The 11919-nt window shown below is 33.0% G+C and overlaps 1 pseudogene across 1 annotated transcript; it reads left to right on the plus strand.

The window, feature by feature from the left end:
• The first annotated feature begins 477 nt into the window (after positions 1–477).
• Positions 478–1236, plus strand: LOC309841132 (rRNA-processing protein FCF1 homolog pseudogene; annotated as a pseudogene). The gene has a single exon. The product of its transcript is annotated as an rRNA-processing protein FCF1 homolog pseudogene (transcript).
• Positions 1237–11919: the final 10683 nt, after the last annotated feature.

Consider the following 11919-nt stretch of genomic DNA (forward strand, 5'->3'; position numbering starts at 1 on the left):
ATCTTCACTTTTTGTGTGAGTGTGTCATGCTTCCACTTCTGGAAAGTATTAATAATTTATGTTATAAAGTCTTTTAAATTATAAGTTCTATTCCCATTATATATATGTGTATAAATTTGTATATATTATATATATGTGTGTGTGTGTATATATACACACACACAAATGTGTGTATGTATTGATAGAAACTAAATTTTAGAGAAAACTTCTAATTCTTAGAAAAATAAGTTAAGAGATAAATAGGATACCAGTTCTTCATTTACTTCCTATATTCTTTTATACAGATATATTATTCAATGTCTGTTTATTGTGTTTCTATCATGTGCTATGAGGTGTCCAAGATAGACAGGATTATAGAGAACCAGAGGGATAAACTCGAGCCTGGACCTTAGAGAGCACTTTGAGAGAACAGTGCTCAACAGAAATGTGATCAGGACAATGGATAACATAGGAAATAAAGAAGTCAATGGCGAAGAAACAAGAGTACGACGTGAACATGGGGAAGCAAAAGAAAGCAAGGAAGTATGCGACTATGAAGCGAATGCTTAGTCTCCGAGATCAGAGGCTTAAAGAAAAGGATAGATTAAAACCTTAAAAAAAAGAAAAGAAAGATCCCAGTGCACTCAAGGAAAGAGAAGTCCCCCAACATCCTTCCTGCTTATTCTTCCAATATAACACACAGCTGGGCCCACCTTACCACATCCTGGTTGATACCAACTTTATCAACTTTTCCATTAAAGCCAAACTTGACTTAGTACAGTCAATGATGGACTGTCTTTATGCCAAGTGTATCCCTTGTATAACTGACTGTGTAATGGCTGAAATTGAGAAACTGGGGCAGAAGTATCGAGTGGCTCTAAGGATTGCCAAGGATCCAAGATTTGAATGATTACCATGCACACACAAAGGAACCTATGCAGATGACTGCTTAGTGCAGAGAGTAACTCAGCACAAGTGTTACATTGTGGCCACAGTTGATCGAGACCTTAAACGAAGGATCTGGAAGATTCCTGGAGTTCCCATCATGTACATTTCTAACCATAGGTACAACATTGAGTGGATGCCAGATGATTATGGAGCCCCTCGGTTCTAATTCTTAAAAGATAGAGTTCCTCTGCTTTCCTTTACCAACTCTTTCTATTGCCGGTTCATATTAGCAACCTGCTGTAGCATGAATTATTCTTCTTACCCTTTTCCTGTTATGAGCTTAGTATGATTAAATACACTCACTTTTTGATATTGTTTGAAACTGATATTTTGTATCATTTTAAATATTGTTGCATTTTTTTTATAAATCAGATGATTGCTCATAAAAAAAAAAAAAAGAAGTCAATGGCTATGAAGCAATCAAAAGAAAAGGAATCACACCATAGCAAAAAATTCTTTGCATGATTTGTAGAAACACAGCTATTTTGAGATACTTTTATTGACCTCCAAAAAATGGATGATAGATATTGGGTCACTTAACTAATATTGTAGCTATTAGCCACAGATGGCTATTTAAATCTAAATTAAAATGGATTAAAATACAGTAAATTGAAAACTCAGTTTTTCAGATGTACTAGGCACATTTCAAGTGTTCACAGCACATCCAGGAGTAGACATTTTCCCATCAGCAAACAAATTTCTTTTTGATGGTGCACATTATGTGAAAACAGTTTGTTCTCATTTAATATGTGTAGTTGGGAATATTTTTCATGTTTTGTTTCTCTTAACTAACTCTATTTATTTTTAAAATTTGTTTGCTTTTCAGGGGGAAAGTCAAAGGAAGATAGACATTTGAGAAATATATCAGTTATTGTGTCCTACATAGTTCATTTACATTGTTATTAATTTCCCTTCTTGTTATCCTGACCTTTAAAGAATAAATTAAAATTAAAAAAGTGGTTATGTAATATGAAAATCTTCAAGATTTAGTTTAAAGGAAAGAACAGTGGAAAGACTTTGCAATATTCTAATTTTCTTATCTGTAAATATGCCATAAGCACTTGTAGATGGCATCTATTCATTTGAAGATATTGGTAAGTTGTATGGAACAGTAGACAGTCTTGACAAATTATAGACCTTTTGGGATGAACCCTTAATAAACAACTTATAGTTCACATATTACCATCTATTGTATTTCTTTTGACATGGATCATCCATTTACTGCATTCTCACAGATTTCTAATTTTGTGCATAGAGCATATTTTCTATTTATTTTATAAATGAACTCAATAGTCATGAACTCATCTTATTTGCACTCTACATACCATGTGCCTTGAGGGTACCACAAAAGATTAATTCTACTAATATCTTAAGATATATTTTTCTCACATACTTATCAAAAAATCTGATGTTTTTCCTTTTAAAATATCTTAACATGAGGGCTTTTTTGGTGTGTGCTGGCTAATAAAAAATTGACTGATAGGAACCAATTTTATTTAGGGCATATTTTCAAAATCCTTTAAATAACTGCTAAAAATTGTTCTGTGTCTGTGAAGAATAAAGTTTATTTGTGTAATTTTACAGTGCTGTAATATTATATGACAAACAAATGACTTAATATAGGTCCCATTATTCATGTGAAACTGATAAAATACTATTAAATCTTAATGTAGTCATTTAATGTTTACTACTAATTTGGAAAAATTCATATACTGGGAAGTTTTACTTAATGAAACTCAAATTAAAGGTGAAATGTTTACTGCATATAAGCTTTCTTTCTGTCTCTTCATAAATAATAACTTGAGTTCTGCAGGAGAAGAAATAACTTAAGGGAAAGAAAAAGCAATACTAAGAGCAAATTATTTTTTATCTCATAGAAAACAATATCACTTTCCTTCACTAAGAATAGTGGCTTTCAAAATTTAAAGCCATGAAATTCTTTCTTCAAATGAAGTCTTACCACAAACTTCAGCAAGTAAAAATACATGAAGAGGTTGGAGTGGGAAGCTTAGGGACTAGCACCCTTGACTCCAGTGGTTTCCAAATGAGCCATTCTATGATACACAATTTGCAAAATCTTTGATGTGAAACACTGTGTCACACTTCTTTGCTTTCTTTACAAATAGGCAAAAATCCTGTTTGGTTTTTAGGTTTTTGGTCTTTTTCTAATCACTACAGGGAAACACATAGGGGATAAAAATAACATGTATGAGAACTTTGTAAAACCAAAAAATCCTTCCCAAGGATTTTTTTTTTTTTTTAATGTCTGGCTCTATTATGAGATTTTACTATCTCCTGGGACTTCCTGTCTGATTTTTTCCTGAAATGTAATTCAATAAACCACCCTCTTCCCTCTGATTCCTCTTTTCCGGAAGCTATGAAGGCACCTACCACCAAGTAACTTCTCTTCCTATGACGTAGTTTTGTTTTAGTTCTACAGATATTTTTCATGCTAGACACATGCTGGTTACTTGAGGAACAAAGACTATTGATCCATTGACTCTGACAGTCCTTAAGGAAGTTAAAATGTAGTGTGGAGAGGCAGACATATGGGAGAAAAACATCAAAACAGCTTGGTAAGTTGTAAAATGGTGTGTACACACATGAATAAAGGTGTTTAGAGGGAAGAGCACATTGTTTTCAGCCCCACTGTTTTATGAATAGTGTTTTATGAGTTTCAGGTATACAATATTGTGATCCGACACTTCCATACATCACCGGGTGTATCACAAATGCTTTCCTTAATCAACTCATCATTCAACTCATCCACCCCCCTCCCCAAGGAAGAACACATTTTAAAGTGAATCATCTGCATTACTGAAGTTGTCTGTTCTGAGACTTTTAAAACATTCTACTCTGAGCTCTACCTAGATGGTTTAGACACTGAATTTAAAATGGCTGTTTTTGTTGATTGTTGCTATTACTAACTTTTAATTCAAACTGTCATGTTTTGAATAAGAACCAGCCAAAGACCCTTAGATTCTGAATTTATTTTAAAATTGTTCATTGTCAGAGTATTGTTTAATAGACTTAACTAGTTTTCTGTAATTAGATGTATTAAGTACATTGTATTTTAGTGAAGAGGCATTACTGAACACCTTGAGTGCACAGTTCATCTCAAATAAATACTGTTTTTTTATAGAAACTTTAATATAAAATTTTATAAATGGGGACAAATGATTATGTCTACTAAAATAATTACTCATTTTGTTTTAATTATATTAACAAGGAATATAAATAAGTTAAATATACCCAAATTTTATTACATTATATTTGTATGAGTAACTTAGATTCACTCATGTTTTGTTTTTGTTTTTAAGATTTTATTTATTTATTTATTTATTTATTTATTTGACAGAGAGATCACAAGTAGGCAGAGAGGCAGGAGGTTGGGGGGGAAGGCGGTGGGGCAGGAAGCAGGTTCCCTGCTGGGCAGGGAACCCAATTCAGGGCTTGATCCCAGGACCCTGAGATCATGACCTGAGCTGAAGGCAGAGGCTTAACCCATTAAGCCACCTAGGTGCTCCAGATTCACTCATGTTTGAAAGACATTTGCATTGCATTTAATTACAGATACATCTTTTCTTAAACCATATAAGATTCCTAGGTATTCCTAGATAAAAACATGTTACATTAAAGATTGCTTCCCTTTTTGATATATGATATAAATAATTTAATTTAATGTTTCTGTAATTTCTTCTTAAGATTTCAAAATGGCTTGATTACAAGTTAAATTTGTTACATGAGAGGAAGTGCACATACTAAAAATTTAAGTTTTACTATTTTGTTTATACTTTGTATATATTTATATTATATGTATTTACAACAACAATAATGATGACAACAAACACACACTGGAAGCCCTAGAGTTAGAAAAGGGAATACTAGAATTTGAAGCCCTAGTTTATAAAAATGATTTAGAATCATCTATGTATGCTGCAAAGCATCTTCTTGTAATTAGAAAATGCCTTTGCATAAAACAAAATATAATTTGAAATAATGTGTTTCTCATCATACTATTATTCTAAAGACCAAATTGCTACTTTGAATGGAAAATTTTAAATACATATCAGTAATGATTTTTTAAAATGAGAAATAGGTCTAACTTAGTGAAATACGCAATAAAATATGGTTGAATCAGCCTAAAGAATCAAATGAAAATAAAGTGTATTCACTGACAGAGTCCTTGATTTTGTGAAACTTAAGTTCTAACAGGAAAGAGACTCCAAACAGGTAAAGATTAAATAAAAAACCAGGTAGTATGGTAGATATGATTAACTCCATTAACAATTTATGTTCCAACTCCCCAATTAAGGAACTGGTAGGAGGCAAGTGCCTAGTCAAGTATTCTCTTTGCGCGTGCACACACACACACACACACACACACACACAACCTTGTGACATGTTCTCTCCAATGAAATTAAGCAGAAAATATGTATACCATTTCTTAACTAGTATTTTAAAGAGGCTGGTGGGCCTGTGCTCAAGTTTTTGCCTTCCTGATTTTAGATTCTTTACCTTATAACCTTACCTTTGATGACTGCTGGCTGAAATCCCTCTCTTTTGTTTTGATTAACTGATGCTTGTTAGATCCATTTTATAATTCCACTCTGGCTTGTTTATTCTTTTCTTACCTGATTTTCAATGTGTATTTTTTTTCCTAATTTCACTTTATCATGCAACTTCAAAAAAGGATTATTATTTTGTTTCTTTTTCTGCTGTATTGAACGTTCTCTCTTCCTCCCTGGTTGAGATGTTCCAGTCAAATGCTTCTCTGTCTGTATATGTTTTTACTTCTGTAAGAAATGTCCTTTCTGCTTTTAACTATTGCCCTTGTTCTAAAAAACAAAAACAAAAACCTAATCCTTCAAAATTCATCTTAATCATGATTTCTTCTGAGAACCTTTTGGGACTCTTTTAAAAATGTTTTTCTGTTCTTGCTTTGACCTGTCATTTGTTTCTAATATAAAACTTTACAGTAGAACTTAACTACAAAACTGTAGTTGAATGTTTTACTTCTGCAAGTAGATTTAAAATTTTAAGTGAAAAGAAATATATCTAGATATAATATACATGTTATATCTAGATATTAATACATATGATATATATTGTATAATACATATTACATCTGGATATTTTCAGCCTCGGGAATAGTGTCTGGAAAGTAGTAAACCCTCAAAAACTTATGGGGTGCTTAAGTGCAGAGGTACTAGGTCATTTTCTCTGAAGTTCTTCACCCAGTGCAGATGGTCAGTTGTTTTTTACCAACATTCTACCAAGTGTCCAGAGCTCCAGTGGGCTTGTATTAGATTAAAAGGTATGTGGGTAAATAGTGAATAGAAGGTCCGTTAGGTCTATTACAAGTTCTATATCTTTTATAGCTCCAAATAATAACCATCTACCCTACCAGTAATAATGACGCTGTCATTTTGTTTTTTTTGTTTGTTTGTTTTGTTTTGTTTTTTTTAAAGATTTTATTTATTTATTTGACAGAGAGAAATCACAAGTAGATGGTGAGGCAGAGAGAGAGAGGGAAGCAGGCTCTCCGCTGAGCAGAGAGCCCGATGGGGGACTTGATCCCAGGACTCTGAGATCATGACCTGAGCCGAAGGCAGCGGCTTAACCCACTGAGCCACCCAGGCGCCCCGACGCTGTCATTTTGATAAAATATAGAAAGCGCAAATGAATTTCAAAGTCATTTCATTTGTCTGTTGCTATTTTCTCTCTGATTCTTCCTTCTAGCAGGCAGCTTTCCATGTATCGGCAAATGAATGACTGAAGGATTGAAGGACAGCATACTCTGGGAGCTCCCACAGAGCTGGTTGTACAAGAAGAGATGGAGTAGAAAGATGGACAACCAATTCCTAAAATGACAAAAATTTTATTTAATTTACTTTCACTTTTATTTTTTAAATATTTTATTTTTTTATTGACAGACAGAGATCACAAGTAGGCAGAGAGGCAGGCGGAGAGAGAGCGGGCGGAGGGGAAGCAGGCTCCCTGCTGAGCAGAGAGTCCAATGTGGGGCTCAATCCCAGGACCCTGGGATCATGGAAATGATCTGAAAACAGAGGCTTTAACCCATAAGCCACCCAGGCACCCCTACTTTTGGTTTTAATCATTGTAAAAATACAGATAATCCCTTGGATATGAAGTGCTTGTTACTCTAATCAAATACCTAGATGATAATTAAAATGGAGAAAAAGGAACCCTCTTGCACTGTTGGTGGGACTGTAAACTGGTGCAGCCACCCTGGAAACCAGTATGGAGATTCCTCAAAAAGTTAAAAATAGAGCTACCCTATGACCCAGTAATTGCACTACTGGGTATTTATCCAAATGATACAAAAATAATGATTTAAAGAGGCACATGCACCCTGATGTGTATAGCAACATTGTCAGCAACCATAACATTATGTCCATCAACTGAAGAATGAATAAAGAAGTGGTACACACACACACACACACACATACACACACAGGAATATTACTCAGCCATCAAAAAGAATGAAATCCTGTCATTTGCAATGATGTAGATGGAGCTAGAGTACATTATGCTAAGCAAAATAAGTCAGTCAAAGAAAGACAAATACCACATGATTTCACCTGTATGTAGAATTTAGGAAACAAAACAAACGAGTAAAAGAAAAAAAAAGTGAGAGAGAGACTGGCAAACCAAGAAACAGACTCTTAACTATAGAGAACAAACTGATGGTTAACAGTATACATGGGGGGATGGATTAAATAGGTAATGGGGTGAAGGAGTGCACTTGTGTGATGAGCATGGGGTGTTATATGGAAGTGTTGAATTACTATCTTGTACTCCTGAAATTAACATCTAATGTATGTTAACTAATCAGAAATTAAATAAAAGCTTAAAAAATAAAGAAGCTTGAAAGAGAATAAGAGTAAATTAAAATATAAATCTTTGCCAAAACACTGTGAAAATTAATAGATTTGTGAGAGAATATTTATGACACACATAGATATTCATAGGTGGTAGATTGATAGAAGTATAAATTTATAGATAGAAACTTCTCAGAAAAAAAAGTTACAAAATAAATAATCAATTTCCACAAGTTAATTACAATCCAAGCACAAAAAGAACAAAAGATAAAAACAGACAAATTATAGTGAAAACAGCCAAGAAAAGTCTGAATGCAGATAAAACCTATGTAATAAAGAGAAATGAGGTAATAGTGAGATAGCATTTATATCCACCACTCCAAACAAAAATAGAAAAGTTCACCAATATAAAATTTCAGAATGGATGTACAGCAACATTGTTCATAGAAGTGAAAGTAAAATAGGGTAAAAACAGTTTGGGAAGCCACTCAAAAATATTTAATAATGTGAAACTTAAAATCTATTCTATAACCTTGCAAATATACTGTTAGATATACACCCTAGAAAAACCTTGCCATGTGAATGTATATGTTGACAAATATTTTAAAGAGTAATCCAGAATATAATAAACTAGAATTGTATGTAATATAAAAAATGCCTTAAAATACAGTGATGTATAAAAATATCAAGGGGTTAAATTCATTTCAGATTTCTGCTTACATAGGTTTATAAGAATGCAAAATAATGCCAAATATTTTTATGATGTTATACAGAGTTTAAAGTTATACAAACGAAATGGGAGTCATAGACACCAAAATTAGAGTTAACAGTCATTTCCTAAGCATGAGAGACTGCAGACGCTGAGAAACAAACTGAAGGTTTTAGAGGGGAGAGTGGTGGGAGATGGGTGAGCCTGGTGGTGGATATTAAGGAAGGCACGTAAAGCATGAAGCACTGGGTGTGGTACATAAACAATGAATCTTGGAACACTGCATCAAAAACAAATGATGTATTTTATGGTGACTAATGTAACACAATAAAAAATAATTAAAATAAAATAAAAAATTAAATGTTGGTTTTCTCTTAGAGTAATAGTCATCTCTACAATAATGTGAGGGAATGGGAATAGTTATGTGTAAACAAAAGAAACTTCAGCTATATCTGTAATGTTTTAGTTATTAAACTCTATGTTGGTATAAATATTTGTTATACTGGTACCTATGGTTCTTTGTTTGCATGAAATATTAAATTAAAAAATAACAGAAGGACACTGAGTCAGACAGTGAAGCCCCGAAAAACTGTTCTAGAGAAAAGCATGAAGAGTTAAAGGTGAGTAGAAGAAAATCCATATAGGTTAGTAGAAGGTCATACCATAGCACATGGTTCTTTCTACCAAGTGGGTAAATATTCATAAAAGTAAGACCACTGCTTTAGCAGAGTGTTTCTTTTCACCTTTCTTGGTTTTCTCCCCTGCTCTTCTTCTTTCTCTCAATACAATCCTCTCTGTCCCTGCACAGCTCCAGGTATCCTAGCAGGTAGACACCCAGCCCCCAGCTGATGCTAAACAAAGGGATTACAGGAGAATTATCTCAGGCTGAGCTCTTCTGCAAAGCATTAAGTCAGTCAGTCCAGACAGTCAGGAGAGAGTGGGATGTCCTTGATCCCTCTTCTCATTAGGCAAAGACCATCTAAGGATTTGTTGACTAAAAAAAGTGAAACTCAATTAAAAGGAGGAATCATAAGGTGGTGGCAAAATTAATGAAATGTGCTTTGATGATTTTTAATTTAAAATTACTGTATACATCTATTTTAATTTTAATTATATTAAAATGTCTCGACTATAAGTAAATCATGCCTGCTGCTTAAAATTGTTAACTAGGTAATAGTGCCAAAACTAAGATATCACTGTCAACTAGCAGTAGATTATCTTGTCAGTTCTTAAAATTTGAATCTGTCAAAAGTCAGACTTGCATTCTTAAAATAAAATATCTTTATTGATTATATTACCCAAATTCACAGGAAATGTTATTTTCAAAATTGACTTCTTCAAATTTGTACAAAAAAATAAATTCATATGAGAACAATTAATACTATAAATTAATGGTAATTTCAAATAATCACTAAAAATGAAAATTTACAAAAACAACCAAAAAACAACATAACTAAAGTGATATCACCTTACATTTAGAATATACAGGATTTCCAAATCATACTCTTTCACTGTGTAAAGAACAATGCTCAACATCAGCTTTTCCCAGACTTCTGCCTTCCTTTTTACTGTGATTCTCACTGTCCTAATATGTAAATTACATGTAGTATTCATTCCTATCACAAGGGTTATGTTGAAAGTGACTATAAATACACATGAAACATTTGGAGCAGTGCTGAGACTAAAGTAAGCATTGATAATTGTTAACTATATGTAATTATTCTTTTTTTATATGTAATTATTCTTATTAATATACATACTTTAGAATGCTCCTTGTTTTGTGAATGAGTTATCTTGAGTGGAAATTATGCAAATAACACAAATTAGACTTTTTTATGTTCCCAAAGAACCAAGGTGAAGTACTAAACACTTAACATTAAATATGAAATCACTTTATGAATGGAATTCTAGAATACCAAAGAATACATATGAAGGATAAATGTTCTTTACTTCTCCTTTAGATTCCTTTCCTAATATCCTTTGCTAAAGGTCTTTTGCTTTCGACTAATTAATGGCTGAGATTGAGTTCAGATGTGAGAATTATATGAAGTTAATTTTAGACTCCCTTGAGTCTTCTATCTGAAATTCATTACTATGAATTCTATCTGGTCAGGAAATTCTTTTTCTTTAAAGAAGAGTCTTATAGTTACCTGTTGTTAAAAATATTTAGTGTCTTAGGTTATCATCTTTTCTGTGGAAACTGTTGCCTTTTCTTTTGTAAAAGAGAATCTGTTGTTAACACTTCTTTTAATTTTCACTAACTCTTTTGTCAAATTATAAATTACAAGAGGAGACAGAGTTGCTAATCAAGCTTCCATCTCCAAGGAAGCTAACAACATATAATGAGTAATGCTAATTCTTTTCTGAAACAAAATTTCAAAGAACACACTTAAAATTTTTAAAAAAGCTGTACTACTTCCACACCCATCATCTATTTCCAACATCAAGGTTTTTTTTTGTTGTTGTTGTTGATTTTATTTTATTTTTATTTTTATTTTTTTTTAGGTAAGTGATTGTGAATCAAAATAAAACTGAGTTGGATCTAGCCAGTTAAAAGCACGTAAGTCTAATATAAAATGTAGGTCTAATATAAAATCAGCAATATCAAAACTGAATAATACTTTTTTGCTATGTACCTTCTTAAAAGATTGAAAAATGTTACATTTATTTGTACACATATGAATTTCTTCATTCTTGTATAGTATGTAATCAACATTATTATGGCAATAACATCAAAAACCTATGCACTTGGGGCGCCTGGGTGGTTCAAAGGGTTAAGCCTCGGCCTTCAGCTCAGGTCATGATCCCAGGGTCATGGAATCTAGCCCCGCATAGGACTCTCTGCTCAGTGGGGAGCCAGCTTCCCACCTTCCCAGCCTCCCTCTCTGCCTACTTGTGATCTCTCTCTCTCTGTCAAATAAATAAATAAAATCTTTTAAAAAACCTATGCACTCAAAAATCATGATTTTAAAATAAAAATTTAGTAGTCTCCCCTTAACCATGGGTGTGCTTTCCACAATTTCAGTTACTCACACTCAACTGCAATCCAGAAGCAAATGATCTTCCTTTTGACTGTTGTCAGAAGAAAAATTGGTAGCTTAATATGAGGTGCCTGCATCACTGTCCTCACTTCATCTCATCACGTGGGCATTTTATCATCTCACATCATCACAAGAAGATGGGTAAGTATAGTACAATAAGACATTTTGAGAGGAAGAAAGACACAATGCTCACATAACTTTTATTACAGCATATTGTTATAGCAGTTCTACTTATTATTAGTTGTTATTCTCTTACTGTGCTTAATTTATAAATTAAACTTTATCATGGGTAGACACAAATATAAAAAATATAGTACATATAGAGTTTAGTACCACGTGCAGTTCCAAGCATCCACAAAAGATCTTGAGGGTCTCCCTGTAGATAAGGGGGAACTAC

Source organism: Mustela nivalis, assembly GCF_964662115.1.
Source record: "Mustela nivalis genome assembly, chromosome: 1".
Lineage (NCBI taxonomy): Eukaryota > Metazoa > Chordata > Mammalia > Carnivora > Mustelidae > Mustela > Mustela nivalis.